The sequence below is a fragment of the Oncorhynchus tshawytscha genome, linkage group LG04 (assembly GCF_018296145.1).
Source record: "Oncorhynchus tshawytscha isolate Ot180627B linkage group LG04, Otsh_v2.0, whole genome shotgun sequence".
In the NCBI taxonomy this organism is placed as follows: Eukaryota; Metazoa; Chordata; class Actinopteri; order Salmoniformes; family Salmonidae; genus Oncorhynchus; species Oncorhynchus tshawytscha.
In genome coordinates, this window is record NC_056432.1 from 30,287,159 (window position 1) to 30,307,989 (window position 20,831).

The following is a 20,831-nucleotide window of genomic DNA, read 5'->3' on the forward strand; positions in this document are numbered from 1 at the left end:
ATTCAATAATGTTTTGCATTTACTTTCTCCCTAACCTAAAACTTCCTTGCTAATTCTGAAATATTGTCTACTCAAAAAAATACAGTAGGCCTACTCAGTGGTAGCCTATACGCTTCAATGCAAAATACTACTGTTATAAACTGCGCTCCCTTTCAGATACATAGAGAGAAAATTATATAAAAATAATCTAATTGGCCCAATTAAATTAAGGATGCTCGTGATTTCAACATTCATTATTTCACCCTTACTCGAAAATATACTGTTTGCATTTTCAACTTTATTTTTCATGTTTACGATTTATTTTATTTTAAATTCAATACATATGGCGTGAAATTGGCTCCATACTGTTGCGCACTATCGCCACCACCTGGAGTAGGACGGACCAACACCTCAGTAAAAGATTTGTATAACTAACCCAAGATAGACCAGAGCCTGTCGTTTCTAACTAGAGCAAATGTATCAAAGTGGGCCGAATAAGCAAGGAGGTTGGCAGAACCAAACACGAGCTAGTGAGAGCCTATTGGCGCATGCTGACATTTATTTGCATATTTCCCTTAGGGCTACTCTATGAGGTGCACGTGTGCAATAACTTCTAAACGATTTGTGAAACTTTGGCAAAGGGTAAAGTCTACAAAACGCAGTCCACTCGGTTTGTTACAGATTCTATTTTTGGAAACAGAAAGAAAAGTATTCCATCGATGAGAATAGGTGCAGAATGTTGGCCAAAAATAATCTCGCCCCATTTTTTCCACTGGGCTTCCTCTCATCACCATATTTGGTAGTGAGTGGGAACGCCACCCGGATGCTTCACATTTACACATCTGGTGAAATATCTGGCTCATTGTTCTATCTGTGCCTCAGTGAACGCTATCATGGCTGACATGATTCCCATTTGCCCCTTAAAAATATTTTATAGAGCATAATCAAATGGTAAACAGGATCTGTTTGGGAAAACAGTAAGACAGCACCCTCCATATGCTAGAATTTGTTGACCTATTCACAATCAAACTTTGGTCTATGAGGGAAGTAGATCTATCTAGTGTTTTTGTGAATGTGTGATGAACGTATAGATAGTAGTAATAGGCATTATCTCTCACATAATGGACAACAGAGCAGCCTGGGCCTGATGAAGACTACAATGCACATTCCAGATGTTGACCAAGCATATATTTTAGATTCTTCAAAGTAGCCACCCTTTACCTTGATGACAGCTTTGCACACGCTTGGCATTCTCTCAACCAGCTTCACCTGGAATGCTTTTCCACACATGCAGCGTCATCTTTTCACCTACTCTGCGTCTCACAAAGACACGGTGGCTGGAATAAAAAATCTCAAATTTGGACTCATCAGACCAAAGGGACAGATTTCCACCGGTCTAATGTCCATTGCTCGTGTTTCTTGGCCCAAGCAAGTCTCTTCTTATTATTGCTGTCCTTTAGTAGTGGTTTCTTTGCAGCAATTCGACCACAAAGTCCTGAGTCACGCAGTCTCCTCTGAACAGTTGATGTTGAGATGTGTCTGTTACTTGAACTCTGTGAAGCAATTATTTGAGCTGCAACTTGTGAGGCTGGTAACTCTAATGAACATATCCTCTGCATATCCTCTGCCGGTAACTCTGGGTCATCCTTTCCTGTGACGGTCCTCATGAGAGCCAGTTTTAACATAGAGCTTGATGGTTTTTGCGACTGTACTTAAAGAAACAAAGTTCTTGATATTTTCCAGATTGTCTGACCTTCATGTCTTAAAGTAATGATGGACTGTCATTTCTCTTTGCTTATTTGAGCTGTTCTTGCCATAATATGGACTTGGTCTTTTACAAAATAAAGCTATCTTCTGTATACCACCCCTACCTTGTCACAAAACAACTAATTGTCTCAAACGCATTAAGAATTAAAGAAATTCCACAAATTAACTTTTAATAAGGCACACTGGTTAATTGAAATGCATTCCAGGTGACTATCTCATGAAGCTGGTTGAGAGAATGCCAACATGTGCAAAGCTGTCATCAAGGCAAAGGGTGGCTACTTTGAAGAATCACAAATACTAAATATATTTTGATTTGTTTAACACTTTTTTGGTTACTACATGATTCCAAATGTGTTATTTCGTCATTTTGATGTCTCCACTATTATTCTACAATGTAGAAAATAGTTAAAATTAAGAAAAACCCTGTAGTGAGTATGTGTGTACAAACTTTTGACAGGTACTGTATATAAAGGTCTGTCTACAAACAATGCCACAACATCTGGCCGCAAGGCCTTACGTTGCTTTATACAATCAACCTGGACTCAAGTGATCACCAGCCGGTCGATCTTCAAGGCATTCCGATCACCAAACATAACGATAAAGCCTTGCGTTCCTATTGCTTTTCATTCTTTCCGCGCATTACGGGAGATGCACTTGATTCAGCAGCCCGAGTCCCGGAAGGCAAATTCTTCCTATTTTTAACCATTTAATGTGTCTGAAGCTTGTACTCAGCCTACCCGGCAGGCCCAGAGAGCAAATCAGGTGCACCTACAGGTTAACGATGGCCAATCAGATAGCTCAGATCGCGGTGTCGGCACAGTTTCCTTGAGCCACAGACTGTAAAAAGCCTCGAAAGCACAGCAAAATTGACATTGGGATTTCAAAACTTTTCAAACCATGGCTTGAGAGAGACTCAACGAATACATCAAATAGGTGCTGTTTTTAAAAAGCCTAGCTAATGTAACCGTTAGCCAATTAACAACAAGAAATTGAAATTCGTAACATATCACTTAATTTGTATAGCAAATTTGTACTAATTGTAATTCGTAACGTTTCATTTGAAATATATGATGGACGTCCACAAATTAATACATACCATATGAAACGTAACATATGCAAAATGGTGGAGACAGATTTACATTTACTATGTTATGAGTCCAGGTTGATTGTATAGCTATAGCATTACCACTGTCATATGCACAACCTGAATTTTTCCTTGACGTCACTTTATCCTTTCATAAGAATGCATCATATTGCTCTGTTTGCGGAAATGGGTTGTGCACGATCATTTGGCCAACAGGAGGCGCATTCCATTTGACCTGAGCGCGAGAGGGAAGCAAATGCATAGCTGTGGTTCACGAATAGCGAACAAGATTAGACGGCTCTCCGAAGCTCAGGATGGCGAGTCTCTTCACCATATACTCTTGATTCAGGAGGAAATACGAACTTCTCTTTTACCAGTGTTTGAATCCGCTGCACTATCTGAGCGTCTCTTTCGCTTGAGGGGGAACTGAAATGAAGGCAGAAGGCAACTCGTGTGTGAATTACTATTGGATACAGTGAAGTCAAGGACGTTCAGTACATGGCTTTTCCGTCGGTGTACTACCATAAAGCTTAGGGCCACCGTAGTTATTTGGTCAAGGAAATGTGAGGACTTGGATGCAGCTCGAGACTGATGATGAGTTGTCCCTAATTCCTGTTTTACATGAAGTCGTTAAACTATCAAACTGCCTCAAGACAAAGGAAAGGAAACGGTCTCAATTAATTGTGGGCTACATTGTAACATTTCAAGCTGTTATTAAATGCCACCCTGTATTGTATTTCTATGTCTGCTGAGTAGAGGAATAAGCACGCGCTCTTGAAAAACAGAGGGAATGGACCAATGAACTTTGATTTTGGGTGAGTACTATAGTATTCTATTTCAGCGTACTGGTGTGCATCCTTTTTATCCATGGTATGCGTTGAGCATTGCAATCCATTAATTTGTGAATAAAATGCTGTGATGTTGCTAGGTAACTGACTTGGTGTAAAGATGGTGGGTTTACTTTGGATCACACTGAAATTCTAGGAACAATGTCAGTCCTTTCCCCTAACAGAACAGCAATTCAATATCCAATTGCAAATGAAATGTTCACTATGTTCTCATCATAGCTCATGATCAGATGTAAGTGTATGTCTAGTAGGTGAATGATGCGATGCGGTAACGGGGAATCGGGGTTTGATTCCGGAGAGGGAGCCTGAGAAACGGCTATCTCTTCCAAGAAAGGCAGTCAACAAGTCACTATCAACAATGTCTTCATCAGCACACTAAAGAGATCAATTAATACACGAGAGAACTAATGAACTACTCTGGATTTGTTGAAAAGAGACGCATTGGTTTGGGGAATGGTTTCATTGTTGCCTCAGCCTGTCACTTGTAGTGGTGCTTGTTATCATCTGAAGATTGTGTAACATGTTGCACATGCGAGGTGGAAATAAAATTCGAACACTACCTTTGATATCTTGAGAATCTGCAGCTATGGATTCAGTTCTAATTCATCAGGCACATGCATAACTTAGCCCAACCCATGCTTATCTCTAGAACAGGGATGGGCAACTTTGGGCCACAAGAAAATTGAACTCATCCTGAGGGGCCGCTGTGGGTCTATATACCCACATCCATACCCACACATGCAGTCTGAGCCGGCCTGAGCCTTTTGGGGGCCCTAAGTGAACTTGCTGCAATTATACTCGTTTTGCCAGGAAATAATGATATTGATTAGATCAGTTATACATGATAACCTCTTAGAGTGATCTTGTGTTTTTCATCCAGATTTTATAATGGTCTCTCATCAGTCTTTTTAATAATTGGAATTATTAAGCTCTGACTGCAGCATCACCTGCATGTTTGTTTCGCTTGATTAGTCTGCCAAACTGAAGAGTGATGTGCTATCCATCAATTTTTGTTAGTACTATATTGTGAACTCCTGACCATGTCTCTTCATGCAGCTGTCAGTTTGGTTAGGTTCTGTGGGCTTCCATGGTGAGGTGCACTCCCCACTCTACAGGGTGACTCATTCTCCAGTGCTGAAAGGGGGCTGTGGCCACTGCTGCCCTGATGATGGTTCTGCACTGAAGGGCAGACTTGATGCAATGCCACTGTTCTGATGGGTGTCCGCTCTACCACAGGTGCACTGTACCCAAGGTTGCCCCTTCTCCCAGTGGTACCATACTGAAAGCATGCACATTCTTTCAGGAAATGTATGATTGTCGGGCCAAAAGGCGCACGTTTCCCTTAATTTTGTTGACAAAGTAGCTGAACCCCCCCCTACTGTAGCAGGTTGTGAAGACCCTCCAGGCTTGTGCAAAGGGCAACATGTCGTCTCTCAAGCCACACAGCTTCAACACACTGATAGAGCGGACGTCCTCCTCAATGACGTCAACATTGCATGTTAATTGCCAGAAAAGAAAAGAAAGGGATTAAAAATGCATTAGGGGTTGTTCCATTGGATTTAAGTCACTTTCTGACTGCACCCATTTTTGATTAGAACAAAATTTTCCATACATATTTGCCCATGGTAGAAGTAATCAGAAAGTTACTTTTTGGATGTAAAATGCCAAAACATTTTTGAGGGAGCGTGCAGTTGACATGCTGACTGCAGGAATGTCCACCAGAGCTGTTGCCAGAGAATTGAATACCAATTTCTCTACCATAAGCCACTTCCAATGTCGTTTTAGAGCATTTGGCAGTCGGTCCAACCAGCCTCACAACCGCAGACCACGTGTATGGCTTCGTGTGGGTGAACAGTTGCTGACAATGCTGAGTAGCCTCGTATCACTGCCAAAAATAAAAATTCAGTGAAATAGCAACACAATGTCAAATACAGGTAGCCTAGTCGAATAATTAACATCCAATCACATTAACCGTTACTCTCTTGCGGGAATTCTACTAACGGTACGTATGTAGCCAAACGTAGCTGCTGCTCATTCCGTTTGCTCTAAAATTGATAAAGGGTTACAAAAGTAAGGCCTGTGTCTATAAAGACACATACCAGCTCTACTGGTAGTACTGCTACTACCAGAAGTTCTACATAGTTTGTATAGTACTGCATAGTTTGAAAATGTGAAGATTTAAAAAACAAAATGTATATATGTGTGTGTGTGTGTGTGTGTGTGTGTGTGTGTGTGTGTGTGTGAATCACATTTTTATTTGGCATACCACAGTTTGGGAATACCTGCTCTACAGCATCTGGTGTCTGCTGTGGTATTGGGCTGTTATATGATGGACCACATTCATGCTCCAGCCTGCCAAACCTCAGCCAGGGGAGAGGACAGGAACCTCTAGTGCTCTGGTGTGCTGTGATGTACATAGACAGTCAGGTGCCAGATCGTGATCTTGTCCATACAGTACTGCACATACAGTACCAGTCAAGTTTGGACACACCTACTCATTCAGGGGTTTTTCTTTATTTGTACTATGTTCTACATTGTAGAATAATAGTGGAGACCGCAAAATGAAGAAATAGTACATATGGAATCATGTAGTAACCAAAAAGGGTTAAACAAATCAAAATAGATTTTAGATTCTTCAAAGTTTGCCTTTGCCTTGATGACAGCTTTGCACACTCCTGGCATTCTCTCAACCAGCTTCACATGGAATGCTTTTCCAAAAGTCTTGAAGGAGTTCCCACATATGCTGAGCACTTGTTGGCTGCTTTTCCTTTACTATGCGGTCCAACTCATCCCAAACCATCTGAATTGGGTTGAGGTCGGTTGATTGTGGAGGCCAGGTCATCTGAAGCAGCACGCCATCACTCTCCTTGGTCAAATAGCCCTTACACAGCCTGGAGGTGTGTTGGGTCATTGTCCTGTTGAAAAACAAATGATAGTCCCACTAAGCGCAAACCAGATGGGATGGCGTATCGCTGCGGAATGCTCTGTTAGCCATGCTGGTTAAGTGTGCCTTGAATTTGAAGTAAATCACCAACAGTGTCACCAGCAAAGCACCATCACCCCTCATCCATACATCACGGTGGGAACCACACACGTGGCGATCATCCATTCACCTACTCTGCTGGAACCAAAAATCTCAAATTTGGACTCATCAGACCAAGAACATTTCCACTGGCCTAATGTCCATTGCTCGTGTTTCTTGGACCAAGCAAGTCTCTTCTTCTTATTGGTGTCCTTTTGTAGTGGTTTCTTTGCAGCAATTCGACCAGGAAGGCCTGACTCGCGCAGGCTCCTTGGAACAGTTGATGTTGAGGTGTGTCTGTTACTTGAACTCTGTGAAGCATTTATTTGGGCTGCAATTTCTGAGGCTGATAACTATAATGAACTTATCCTCTGCAGCAGAGGTAACTCTGGGTCTTCCTTTCCTGTGGCGGTCCTCATGAGAGCCAGTTTCATCATAGGGCTTGATGGTTTTTGGCCTGGTGGCCTGCTTGGTGGTTCCAAACTTCTTCCATTTAAGAATAATGGAGGCCACTGTCTTCTTGGGGACCTTCAATGCTGCAGAAATGTTTTGGTACCCTTCCCTAGATCTGTGCCTTGACTCAATCCTGTCTCGGAGCTCTACAGACAATTCCTTCGACCTCATGATTGGGTTTTTGCTCTGACATGCGCTGTCAACTGTGGGAACTTATATAGACAGGTGTGCCTTTCCAAATCATGTCCAATAAATTGGTATTACCCCAGGTGGACTAGAGTAAAGTTGTAGAAACAACTCAAGTTTGATCAATGGAAACAGGATGCACCTGAGCTCAATTTTAAGTCTCATAGCAAAGGGTCTGATTTAATTTTTTTTCTAAATTGGCAAAGTGTCTGTCTTCACTTGTAGTCTGTGAGAAAGACCCGATCACATCATAGAGAGCCATGTGAGTGAGAGGTGCTTCAGAGCACGCAGTATTCAGTTAGAAGGGAACAACGGCCACTGGCCGCAAAAGGCATGGATGTTTTTAGGGTACATTACGACCACATACAGGGGATGACGTCGGGAATTTCGAGGCATTATCAAGTGTTTTTCAAATTGTGAATGAACGACTGATTTTAAGTGTGTACAGCCTGCGTAACAAACAAAGCAGAGCTCATTCTTTTCAAGCAACTTTTTTTCAAATCTTCAGTAGTCGCATCATGCAGCCTTAATGTATTAAAAATCAAAACATATAGCCCAACATTTGCAGAACAAATACAGGTACAATAATAACTCTAAATTAAGCATATAGGAGTCCATATTTCTTTGTTAACCGCTCAACACAGAATAGCATACTAAAAATAATATAACGCAATGGAATTGTAACCAAATCTTCTCTGCTAAATGAACTAGTGTAGCCCACAGCCATATGGTATAGCCAGATCAGGACAGAAGGACAACAGAAGGACAACTCATGGTATGCTATTCTGTTATGAAATAGACTACATTTTCTTCATATCACTTTTCTTTAGACCTGTCTAAAATAAATAATGGATTTATTGTGAAGGTGTAGGCTATGTTACATGGTTTAGTACTTTTAAAAATGTAATGTTCCAAAAGGTCTGCATCAGTGGCTTGTAGACTGTGTGGAAGCCAGGAGATGCTAAATGTGTTTATGTTAATTAATGGTCAAATTGCCATGAGACCGACAGCGATTTGCTTGAGAATCACCGGCTGATGAAATTTCGTGACCGCCAACAGCCCTAGTTCTCACACAGCAGTTATGCACAGATGTGTAGTGCTAGGATCCTTTCTCCCTCAGGCAGTGTTAGTCTAATCTCGGTTAACCCAGAACTAAAGTTTTGCGTAGTTGGTTAGATGCTCAATTAAGTTCAGGGTACATACATGTTAAGACTAGAGATTGAATGAGGATCGGAAACTAAACAAAGAGCTCCACCCTCTCGCTTTGCAAGTTACTGGCAAGTCTATGGGCCAAATGTCCCCTCCCCTTCTAAAATGTGGAAGATTCTAACACCTGTGAAATTGTGATTTATCCAAATAACCAGTGATGAAAAACCCGAGCACCGAAACCAATACAACTCGATCTTACGAATCATGTTGTATTATGACAGTTCTATGGTACCATTTATGTTTACGTAGTATGTCCACTAGAGTTGAGTGTTTGCCACACCCCTCAGAGGCAGTCTTAACCTTTTGAAACTCAAGCCTTTCAAAGTCCTGTCTACGCAATTTCTGTTTTGGAGATGACAGAAGCATGTCTGTTCTTTCTCTGTTACGCTGTGTGCACTGAACTGACATGCATGATTGTTAATGACATTCCGATGTTCAGATTAAGGGAATTAAATAGTCTGTAATGCGCAGCGGAGCTTAACTTCTTAACTCAGACAGCGGTGTGTAGTTTGCTGTAGCTGCTGGCAAAGTAATGACAACATCAAGCTTGTGACTCTCTGCATTTGCTGTTTGTTTTGGTTGTTTCAGATTATTTTGTGCCCAATAGAAATTAATGGTAAGTAATGTATTGTCGTTTTGGAGTCACTATTATTGTAAATAAGAATAGAATGTTTCTAAACACTTCTACATTAATGTGGATGCTACCATGTGGTTAATGATGAGTGAGAAAGTTACAGATGTGCAAATATCATACCCCCAAGACGTGCTAACCTCTCATTACAATAACAGGGGAGGTTAGCACTTTTTTTGGGGGGGTATGATATTTGTGCATCTTACTTTCTCACTTATCATTATTCAGCCTACAATCAGAATACTTTTTTTTCTCAGAGTGCGGGCGGAGCAGGAGAGAGTGGCTCGCTCATCACAACAGCAGGCCACAGCTAAAAAGGTGCATGACAGACAGGCGGAGGGCAGAGACTTTTATTACAGGAATAACTGTTTGACCCAATCATGGTTTCAGTTTGGAGTGAGGTGACCATGTGGAATGTGCAGCTCGCACCGATGCGACCAATTTAAAAATGTAACTAGCACAACCATGTCAAAGTGTGTGCGTGTGTGTATATATATATGACACACACACAGAACAAGTTCGGAGTGTGATAGGCCAGTGGTGAGGAGGTTGAAACTTGAGAGCTCCTTCACCCTGAGGGGTGTGTGTGTCCAGCTAATCCAGCACAGTGGAGCATCAGGGCCCTGGGTCACAGCATGCCTCTCTTTTTCCACTGCACTGAGTGGGATTCTGGGTGGGAGAAGTGGACAGGAGGCTAATTGTGTGTGCGTTCATGCGTGCTTATAGGAGCTCATCAGACATGTTCCTTTTCTTGTTTTGGTTCCGCCTGCAACAGGGAGCTCATGTTTTCTTAATTTCCTTTCTGGGAGAAACAAACGGAAAGAGCAGAAGCATGTTTGTGTACAACTCATATTCATCATTGACCAGATTCGTTTACACTTCATATTACAACTACTGTGTGTAAAGAGTTAAGTTAATCATTCATTATATTATTATTAGCCATTCATTCATCATGACACTTGATGTTGTCGATACTTACCATCAGCAATTAGGGATATGTTTGCAGAAAATGACTGGTATCCGGCTGTGCAACCACTGCCAACATATAAACGTTTAGTCTTTTTAGGGGGGAGATCAGCTTTAATATTGCAGATAGATTGTAGCTTCCATCAATGTAATCACTTTCAATCCCCTTAACTTTTTTTGCAAATATGTGTGTGTGTGTAATGTAATATAAATATATATATGCATACTCAGCAAAAATAGAAATGTCCTCACACTGTCAGAAATGTAATAGTGTCCCTGAACAAAGGGGGGGTTTGTCAAAATCAAAAGTAACAGTCAGTATCTGGTGTAGCCACCAGCTGCGTTAAGTACTGTAGTGCATCTCCTCCTCATGGACTGCACCAGATTTGCCAGTTCTTGCTGTGAGATGTCACCCCACTCTTCCACCAAGGCACCTGCAAGTTCCCGGACATTTCTGGGGGGAATGGCCCTAGCCCTCACCCTCCGATCCAACAGGTCCCAGACGTGCAAAATGGGATTGAGATCCGGGTTCTTCGCTGGCTATGGTAGAACACTGACATTCCTGTCTTGCAGGAAATCACACACAACGAACAGTATTTGCTGGTGGCATTGTCATGCTGAAGGGTCATGTCAGGATGAGCCTGTAGGAAGGGTACCACATGAGGGAGGAGGAGGTCTTCCCTGTAACCTACAGCTTTGAGATTGCCTGCAATGACAACTAGCTCAGTCCGATGATGCTGTGACACACCAACCCAGACCATAACGGACCCTCCAATCAATCCCGCTCCAGAGTACAGGCCTCCGTGTAACGCTCATTCCTTTGACGAAAAACGTAAATCCGACCATCACCCCTGGTGAGACAAAACCGCAACTCTTCAGCGACGAGCACTTTTTGCCAGTCCTGTCTGGTCCAGCGACGGTGGGTTTGCTCATAGGTGACGACATTGCCGGTGATGTCTGTTGAGGACCTGCCTTACAAGAGGCCTAAAAGCCCTCCGTCCAGTCTCCCTAGGCCTATTGCGGACAGTCTGAGCACTGATGGAAGGATTGTGCGTTCCTGGTGTAACTCGGGCAGTTGTTGCCATTCTGTACTTGTCCCACAGGTGTGATGTTCGGATGTTCCGATCCTGTGCAGGTGTTACCAGGTCTGCCACTGCGAGGACGATCAGCTGTCCGTCCTGTCTCCCTGTAGCGCTGTCTTAGGCGTCTCACAGTACGGACATTGCAATTTATTGCCCTGGCCACATCTGCAGTCCTCATGCCTCCTTGCAGCATGCAAGGCACGTTCACACAGATGAGCAGGGAACTGGGCGTCTTTCTTTTGCTGTTTTTCAGAGTCAGTAGAAAGGCCTCTTTAGTGTCCTATGTATTCATAACTGTGACCTTAATTGCCAACCGTCTGTAAGCTGTTAGTGTCTTAACGACCGTTCCACAGGTGTGTGTTAATTAATTGTTTATGGTTCATTGAACAAGCATGGGAAACCGTGTTTAAACCCTTTACGATGAAGATCTGTGAAGTTATTTGGATTTTTACAAATTATCTTTGAAAGACATGGTCTTGAGAAATGGATGTTTCTCTTTTTTTGCTGAGGTATGTATGTATGTATGTATGTATGTATGTATGTATGTATGAATGAATGAATTCGGAAGTTTCCACACTTAGGTTGGAGTCATTAACACGTTTTTCAACCACTCCACAAATTTCTAGTTAACAAACTATAGTTTGACCAAGTCTGTTAGGACATCTACTTCGTGCATGACACAAGTCATTTTTCCAATAAATGTTTACAGACAGATTATTTCACTTATAAATTCACTCTATCACAATTCCAATGGGTCAAAAGTTTACATACACGAAGTTGACTGTGCCTTTAAACAGCTGGAAAATTCCAGAAAATTATGTTGTGGCTTTAGAAGCTTCTGATAGGCTAATTGACATCATTTGAGTCAATTGGAGGTGTACCTGTGGATATATTTCAAGGCCTACCTTCAAACTCAGTGCCTCTTTGCTCGACATCATGGGAAAATCAAAAGAAATCAGCCAAGACCTCAGAAAAACAATTGTAGACCTCCACAAGTCTGGTTCATCCTTGGGTGCAATTTCCCAGTGCCAGAAGGTACCACGTTGATCTGTACAAACAATAGTACGATAGTATAAACACCATGGGACCTCGCAGCCGTCATCCCGCTCAGGAATGAGACTCATTCTGTCTCTTAGAGATGAATGTACTTTGGTGTGAAAAGTGCAAATCAATCCCAGAACAACAGCAAAGGACCTTGTGAAGATGCTGGAGGAAATTGGTACAAAAGTATCTATATCCACAGTAAAACAAGTCCTATATTTACATAACCTGAAAGGTCGCTCAGCAATGAAAAAGCCACTGCTCCAAGGGTTGTAACTGCACATGGGGACAAAGATCGTACCTTTTGGAGTAATGTCCTCTGGTCTGATGAAACAAAAATAGAACTGTTTGTCCATAATGACCATTGTTATGTTTGGAGAAAAAAGGGGAGACTTGCAAGCCAAAGAACACCATCCCAACCGTGAAGCACGGGGGTGGCAGCATCATGTTGTGGGGGTGCTTTGCTGCAGGAGGGAATGGTGCACTTCACTAAATGGATGGCATCATGAGGAAGTAAAATTATGTGGATATATTGAAGCAACATCTCAAGACATCAGTCAGGAAGTTAAAGCTTGGTCGCAAATGGGTCTTCCAAATGGACAATGACCCCAAGCAGACTTCCAAAGTTGTGGCAAAATGGCTTATGGACAACAAAGTCAAGGTATTGGAGTGGCCATCAAAGCCCTGACCTCAATCCCGTAGAGAATTTGTGGGCAGAACTGAAAAAGCATGTGAGAGCAAGGAGGCCTACAAACCTGACTCAGTTACACCAGCTCTGTCAGGAGGAATGGGCCAAAATTCACCCAACTTATTGTGGGAAGCTTGTGGAAGGCTACCCGACACGTTTGACCCAACAATTTAAAGGCAATGCTACCAAATACTAATTGAGTGTATTTCATTAAATGGTACCTGCAAAAAACCTGTCTTAATGTCAACAGTGAAGAGGCAACTCCGGGATGCTGGCCTTCTAGGCAGAGTTCCTCTGTCCAGTGTCTGTGGTATTTTGCCCATCTTAATATTTTCTTCTTATTGGCCAGTTTGAGATGTGGCTTTTTCTTAGCAACTCTGCCTAGAAGTCCAGCATCCCGGAGTCTCCTCTTCGATGTTGACGTTGAGGCTGGTGTTTTGCGGCTACTATCCTATGAAGCTGCCGTTGCGGACTTGTGAGGCGTCTGTTTCTCAAAGTAGACACTAATATACTTGTCCTCTTGCTCAGTTGTGCACCGGGACCTCCCACTCTTTCTATTCTGGTTAGAGCCAGTTTGCGCTGTTCTGTGAATGGAGTAGTACACAGCTTTGTACAAGATCTTCAGTTTCTTGGCAATTTCTCGCATGGAATAGCCTTCATTTCTCAGAACAAGAATAGACTGATGAGTTTCAGAAGAAAGTTCTTTGTTTCTGGCCATTTTGAGCCTGTAGTCAATCCCACAAATGCTGATGCTCCAGATAGATGCCTAAAGAAGACCAGTTTTATTGTTTCTTTAATCAGGACAACAGTTTGCAGCTGTGCTAACATAATTGCAAAAGGGCTTTCTAATGATCAATTAGCCTTTTAAAAGGATACACTTGGAGTAGCTAACACAACGTGCCATTGGAACACAGGATTGATGGTTGCTGATAATGGGCCCATGTAGATATTCCATTAAAAATCAGCCGTTTCCAACTACAGTAGTAATTTACAACATTAACAATGTCTACACTGTATTAATGATCAATTTGATGTTATTTTAATGGAGAAAAACAAGGCAATTTCTAAGTGACCCCAAAGTTTTGAACAGGTCAGTGTGTGTGTGTGTGTGTGTATATATGAGTACGACACACACTTATTCAAGGGTTTTTCTTTATTTTTACTATTTTCTACATTGTAGAATAATAGGGAAAACAAACTATGAAATAACACAGAATCATGTAGTAACCAAAAAAGTGTTAAACAAATCAAAATATATTAGATTTGATTTGAGATTCTAGTAACCACCCTTGATGACAGCTTTGCACGCTCTTGGCATTCTCTCCACCAGTTTCATGAGGTAGTCACCTGGAATGCATTTCAATTAACAGGTGTGCCTTGTTAAAAGTTAATTTGTGGAATTTATTTCCTTAATGCATTTGAGCCAATCAGCTGTGTTGTGACAAGGTAGGGGTGGTATACGGAAGATAGCCCTATTTGGTAAAAGACCAAGTCCATATTACGGCAATGACAGCTCAAATAAGCAAATATAAACAACAGTCTATCGTTACCTTAAGACATGAAGGTCAGTCAATACAGAACATTTTTCAAGAACTTTGAAAGTTTCTTCAAGTGTAGTCGCAAAAACCATCAAGCGTTATGATGAAACTGGCTCACATGAGGACCACCACAGGAAAGGAAGATCCAGAGTTACATCTGCTGCAGAGGATAAGTTCATTAGAGTTACCAGCCTCAGAAATTGCAGGCCAAATATATGCTTCACAGAGTTGAAGCCACAGACACATCTCAACATCAACTGTTCTGAGGAGACTGTGTGAATCAGGCCTTCGTGGTTGAATTGATGTAAAGAAAACACTACTAAAGGACATCAATAAGAAGAAGAGACTTGCTTGGGCCAAGAAACATGAGCAATGGACATTAGACCGGAGGAAATTTGTCCCTTGGTCTGAAGTTCAAATTAGAGATTTGGTTCCAACCGCCGTGTCTTTGTGAGACGCTGTGTGGATGAATGGATGATCTCTGCATGTGTATTTCCCACTGTAAAGGATGGAGGAGGAGGTGTTATGTTGGGGGGTGCTTTGCTGGTGACACTCAGTGATTTATTTAGAATTCAAGGCACTCTTAACCAGTATGGCTACCACAGCTTTCCGCAGCGAATTGCCATCCCATCTGGTTTGTGCTTAGTGGGACTATCATTTGTTTTTCAACAGGACAATGACCCAAAACACCTCCATGCTGTGTAAGGGCTATTTGACCAAGAAGGAGAGTGATGGAGTGCTGCATCAGATGACCTGGCCTCCACAATCACCCGACCTCAACCCAATTGAGATGGTTTGGGATGAGTTGGACCGCATAATGAAGGAAAAGCAGCCAACAAGTGCTCAGCATATGTGGGAACTCCTTCAAGACTGTTGGAAAAGCATTCCAGGTGAAGCTGGTTGAGAGAATGCCAAGAGTGTGCAAAGCTGTCATCAAGGCAAAGGGTGGCTATTTGAAGAATCTCAATTATAAAATCTATTTTGATTTAATACTTTTTTGGGGGTTACTACTTGATTCCATATGTGTTATTTCATCGTTTTGATGTCTTCACTATTATTGTACCATGCAGAAAATGGTAAAATAAATTAAAACCCTTGAATGAGTAGGTTCTAAAACTTTTGACTGGTAGTTTATATATCACTATGGCCAATGCATGTTTACTTAAAGCAATTTGTTTGTAGAACGTGTAATAAAACATGGCCAAACAGCATTGTACGTGTATTGACTCCGTTTAGCCTCATAACAAAAACAATGTTCATACGCAGTTTGTAAGAACACCATCAAATACAATTATCTGATTGCCTTGTTAAAAGTCATCAACCTAAATTGTTGCCATGCTAATGTTTGAATTAAGCCTTTTGCTTAATTCATACTACTTTTGTAGCTATAACATAACCTTCTTGACATACTTAATGCATTTTGACTCTAATTATCACTCCCCCACTAAGCCTGTCTAGAACACCAGTGTTTTCTACATTACTGGCATAATCAGATTTGCTTTCAGGAAACAAAACAAGACACACTTCCTGTCAGTTGATATTTTCTCGACTTTCAGGGCTGTGCGGTGCTTGTTTTTGTTCCTTTTGAACCTGTGTATAATTTCAGTTGATTAGGTACAAGATACCATGAGATCACTGAGCATGGAGAGCAGAGAGACTGATGAGCATCGATCACAGTAGATAGCAGAGTGCACAGACTCAACACAAACGAACTTACAGCCTAAATGCTCCTTCTTGGGGGAAACTCCTTAGATTGTTTATAAGAGGTGCTTCATGTTAAGCGCATCAACCTTATGTACTCTGTATGTGCACAACTGGTGTCAATATTTGTCCTAATTGTACTGAAGTAAAATTGTTCATTGTCTTTACTCAGCGACCATTTACTGTTCTATGTTCATTTTTGTCTTATGCTTTGGCTTGTCAGAGGCGATCACTGTAACTGAATCATTCTCAAGTAACAACCCCTTCTCAGTCACCAGGTCCACATCAATAACTAACTAGGCTGTGTTTGTGTTCGTTTGTGTTTTGTTTGTTTGTGTGTCTGTGTGTTTCTATGTAGCCAATGGGAGACAGGGTAACCTGGAGTGCCTCTTAATTCCTTGAGTGTATTTCTGGCTTTGACATGTGGAATTTCCCCCTGGCACTTATGCAAGTTCTATTTTGTACCGGAGCAAAAGAATGGTGAGCGGGGCAGGAGAGCGTCCTGACCATCAGATGACGTGAATTGTAAGGCAGCCCCCCGCACCTCTCTGAGGGTTTAGGTAAAATGCGGAAGACACATTTCAGATGAATGCATTGTTGTTCAACTGAGTAGGTATCCCCTTTCCCTTTCCTGAGCCCCACCCTCCCCTACTGTCACACTCTCTCCCATGCACCGCCACTCCCCCTGGAGGCTGCTTTATCTCTGGGCCATAAGATACAGTGCATAGTGTCTGAGATATACAGGGATTTATGTAGCTAGTTGAACTGAAAGGACCACTGTCACTTTTATGACCTCTGTGTCCACATTCCATGCATTCCTGTCAACCTTGTCTGTGGCTCTATCAATTTTGCATGGTGCTAGTCAGCAAAGATGTTATCTACAAGCAATGATGTTGATGTCATTGGCACATGGTTCTTCTCTTACCACAGTACATTATCTGCTGTGTAAGAAAATTTTAAAAAGTGCATTGTTCTACTTGTCATGAGTTGAATGAATATCTGCATGTTCCTCAAGACTTCAGAGACAGGCTGCTTAGTAATGTGATTATGACGATGGACCACAGATTTAGATACAGTTTCTTCCTATGTGCTGTTGTAAGTGACATTTGCGTTTGTGCCTCTGAGTACCAGAGTTTATTACAACACGCTTGTTTTAATGTAACATTTTTTACCACGGTTGGTCCTTGAAGTGGTTGTCTTGACAATATTTGAAACGAGCCTTCATCATTTACTTGGCAGACAAGTCCTGAATGGAACGTTGTGCTTCGGCACATTTACCATGGCAATCCCCGTCCACTGTACCCCCCCACAAACTCTGTAACCCCCCCCCCACACACACACACACACACAAACACAGCCCTTCCCTGCCTGCTTCCTGTCTCACCTCCCTTCAACAGAACAGGTGATGCTGGTCTGGCGCACTCAGCTGATGACGGAGACTACGGTAGTACAACCTGTCCCCACGCATCCCTGATGAGTCCACTGATTAATGGCACATCACTGCCAATGCTCCCACAGAGGTGCAGTCTGGGACAGGAAGAAGGTGGGGTGTTGGTGTACGAGAACACTGTTCTACCTTCCCCCTCCTGGGTGGTGGTTGTTCCAAAAATGGTGAGATGGCGCTCCTAAACTAAGGAGGGTTTAGCCCTGTCTCCTTCCCCACTGAAGTTTTAGCCTAAGTCTATGGTGGAGGGGTGTCATTATTTTTTTCATCCCTCACTGTGTAGTCCACATCCTCTCTCCTGGGTCGTTTCATTTCAATCACTTAACTGTACCCCTTTTGATTTGAACAAACTTTTTAGATGTACATTTTTGTCTGTGGTAGAAGTGGTCAGAAAGTAACTTTTTGGACCTGAACGCCAAAACATTTAGGAGATGGAAGTGCTTAAATTCACATATTGAGTGTTAAGTTTGGGAGGTGGGGGTGTGTTTTGCCCTGTCCGACTTGTAGAGGCATCTATGCTTCATGTTTTGTGGGGTAGGTTCTTGCCAAATCCTTTGTGGTGTCATTCTAAAGGGCTGGTTGGAGAGAGAGGTGACGAGCCCAGGGACTCTGGGACCCACCATCTCCATCAGGGAAGTGCACAGCTATTAAAGCAGAAAATGCAATTAGGCCTTCTCAAATGAAGCAAGGACCTCAACCCCCTGGTAGATGCTGGATTGGCAAATCTAATCAGCAAGTTCCATGCTCTGCTTAAAATGAATGTTGCAGCCCCCTACTCATCACACCGTTCTGTGGTCCTCCTGTGCCGAGGCCTATCTGTCACCTGAGTGTGTTTTTGTTTGTGAGGCTGTGCGTTAGTATGAGGTAGGCCTTCACACTAACTCACAGCCTCACAAACAAAACACACTCATATTTTTTTATATTTGTATATTGGATGTTCTTCATGTATGCATCCCTCTCTCCTTTACTGTATATGCCTGACTGTATGTCTGTCAGTTTGTGTCTGTGTGTTTTCCCTCTCCCTGTGGAGTGTGCCTGTTGGCGCTCTCTGACTCACAGGGATCATGTAAAATAAAAGCGACAGCACTGCTTCTTGTCACTTTACCCACGCTCCTCGTTCTTTTCCACTGGCCACAGACACCTGACTTCTATGTAGCTAAAAATAGACACAACCCACCACCAGCATCTCCTCCACCCTCACCCTGTCCTCCAATATTTTCCCTGTGCACATGTTGCTGTCGGAAGTGTCCACATTATCCCCTCTCTCCTTGTGCCACAGGGCCCTCTCTAGAGAGTAAACATTTTGACCATAGCACAGAGGTCCGATGAACTGGAGTTACTGGAGTGGGAGAAATTCCGCACTACACTGAGTAGTACCCTTCTGGGGAGACTGTGACCACATTACATGCTGACCAGACCGGACACTTCGCGTGTGCAAGCGTCGCAAAATAAATGTAGAAATCCATGTTATTCAATTATTGCACCCACACTACTCGTGTGCGCCAACGAGCGTCTGCGTTGCCAAGGGCTAAAATAGAACTCCTTTCTATTTCTGGCGCAGATCGTGCTGAAATCTCCTCATTGGTTTATAGAAGCAGGTACTCACGCGCCATTTCCTCATTAGTTATACCCACGTGGGTGATTGAAAGACTAAATGATTTGCCGGTGGTCGTGGTAAAAGTGTAGATGCCAATCACCATATAAGTTCAAAGATGAAAAGGCCTGGAAGGAGGAGAGATGACTAGAAACGATTCTGTTGGCCGTTTTATGTTTGGATTAATTGTCGGAGTAGAGGACCTTGTGCATTTCAGGTAAAATAACAACTCAACGTTTATATCCCAGGACAAATAATCTAGCAACAGCAAGCTAGCTAAATAGGACAAATTAGCTAGCAAGTGCAAGTTAACTAGCTAAATTGCCATACATGTTTAATGCTTTTTGACCTGTCCCCAAATCAATGTCATTGGTTCAGAGTTTGTTTTGATATTTTAACCTGCGTGTTGTGATCACATTTGGTGTAGGGGACAAAATAAATGTATGCACAATAGCGCACGATGGCGCACGCGCGCAGTCATTTTGGGTTCCGTGTTACTGCATACTGACACAAAGAAGTGCATGAGACATCACTCAGACACATCAATCTCCCTTTAGTTCTTTTGGTGGATGCTGCCTGGAAAATAAGCCATAAGGATTGTTTAAGCATACACCTTGTGAAGGTGAACAGTTTTCTTGTCTGAAATGGCTTATGGTTTCCCAGATGTTAAGATGATTGAAGAACATGGTTCTCCATTTTTTAAATTCTACGTGCTTGCCAAAACCAATCCATATTTCTGCCATTACTCTCTGTCTGTGGTCCTCTCTGTGTATCTCTCTGTATCATAGATCTGTGGATACCTGTTTCATTGTTAGACATTTTTTTGATTTGAGTTTGTTTAGACATGGCTACAATGTAATTTGTTGATGTATGGAGCTGTGTGTCTTATAGCCTACACTCAGTCAACCATGGTTTCTATGCAGAGTAAGACTGTGTTTATGTATAGGCCTTTGCCAACTTGCCAAGACTTATCTAACTAGACCTAAAAGTAAGAGGTTTCTATTCGGGATGCACGATATGTCGGTAAGCATATCGGAATCGGACGATATTAGCTAAAAATGCTAACCTCTGCTTTATGTATAGTTTAACGCCGATGTGCAAAACCGATGTCAAAGCTGACGTGCATACCTGGATAACATGGGTAGATGACATAATGAAGCCATGAAAAATACAGCATTCCTAACCTAGCCCACAATGTCTGCTGTGTGGATCTATTTTGAAGTTTCAAATGAAGATAACAAAAAGCAATATGCAACGTTTGTGCTGCTATTATTTCCCGAGGAGGGGAGAAAGTGAAATCTTTCAATACCACAAACCTAATTACTCATTTGAAAGTGCATCACCCCCCAGACGTTCAGCGACTACTTAGAACAAAAGCAGAAAAAAACTAAGCACACACTTCAAATAACTAAACAAGTTCAAGTCGAACAGTCATTTGAAAGAGTAGAGACAATTTCAGCGAGACAACTCAAAGGCGAAATCCATTAACGGCAAGATAATGGAATTCATTGCCCTTGACAATCAAACGTTCGCTGTTGTGGATGTTGTTGGCTTTCACCGACTCGTCGAGCACCTCGAGCCCTGGTACACACTACCAA

At 42.3% G+C, this 20,831-nt stretch overlaps 1 protein-coding gene across 5 annotated transcripts in view; it reads left to right on the forward strand.

The window, feature by feature from the left end:
* The first annotated feature begins 3,034 nt into the window (after positions 1-3,034).
* Positions 3,035-20,831, forward strand: part of LOC112245941 (membrane-associated phosphatidylinositol transfer protein 2) — a 76,235-nt gene continuing 58,438 nt past the window's right edge. For 4 of the 5 annotated variants that reach the window (XM_024414158.2, XM_024414160.2, XM_024414159.2 and 1 more), the window contains exon 1: positions 3,035-3,645. The gene's annotated coding sequence lies outside the window, so the exon portion shown is untranslated. The remainder of the gene's footprint in view (positions 3,646-20,831) is intronic. The other variant, XM_024414162.2, reaches the window with a different exon arrangement.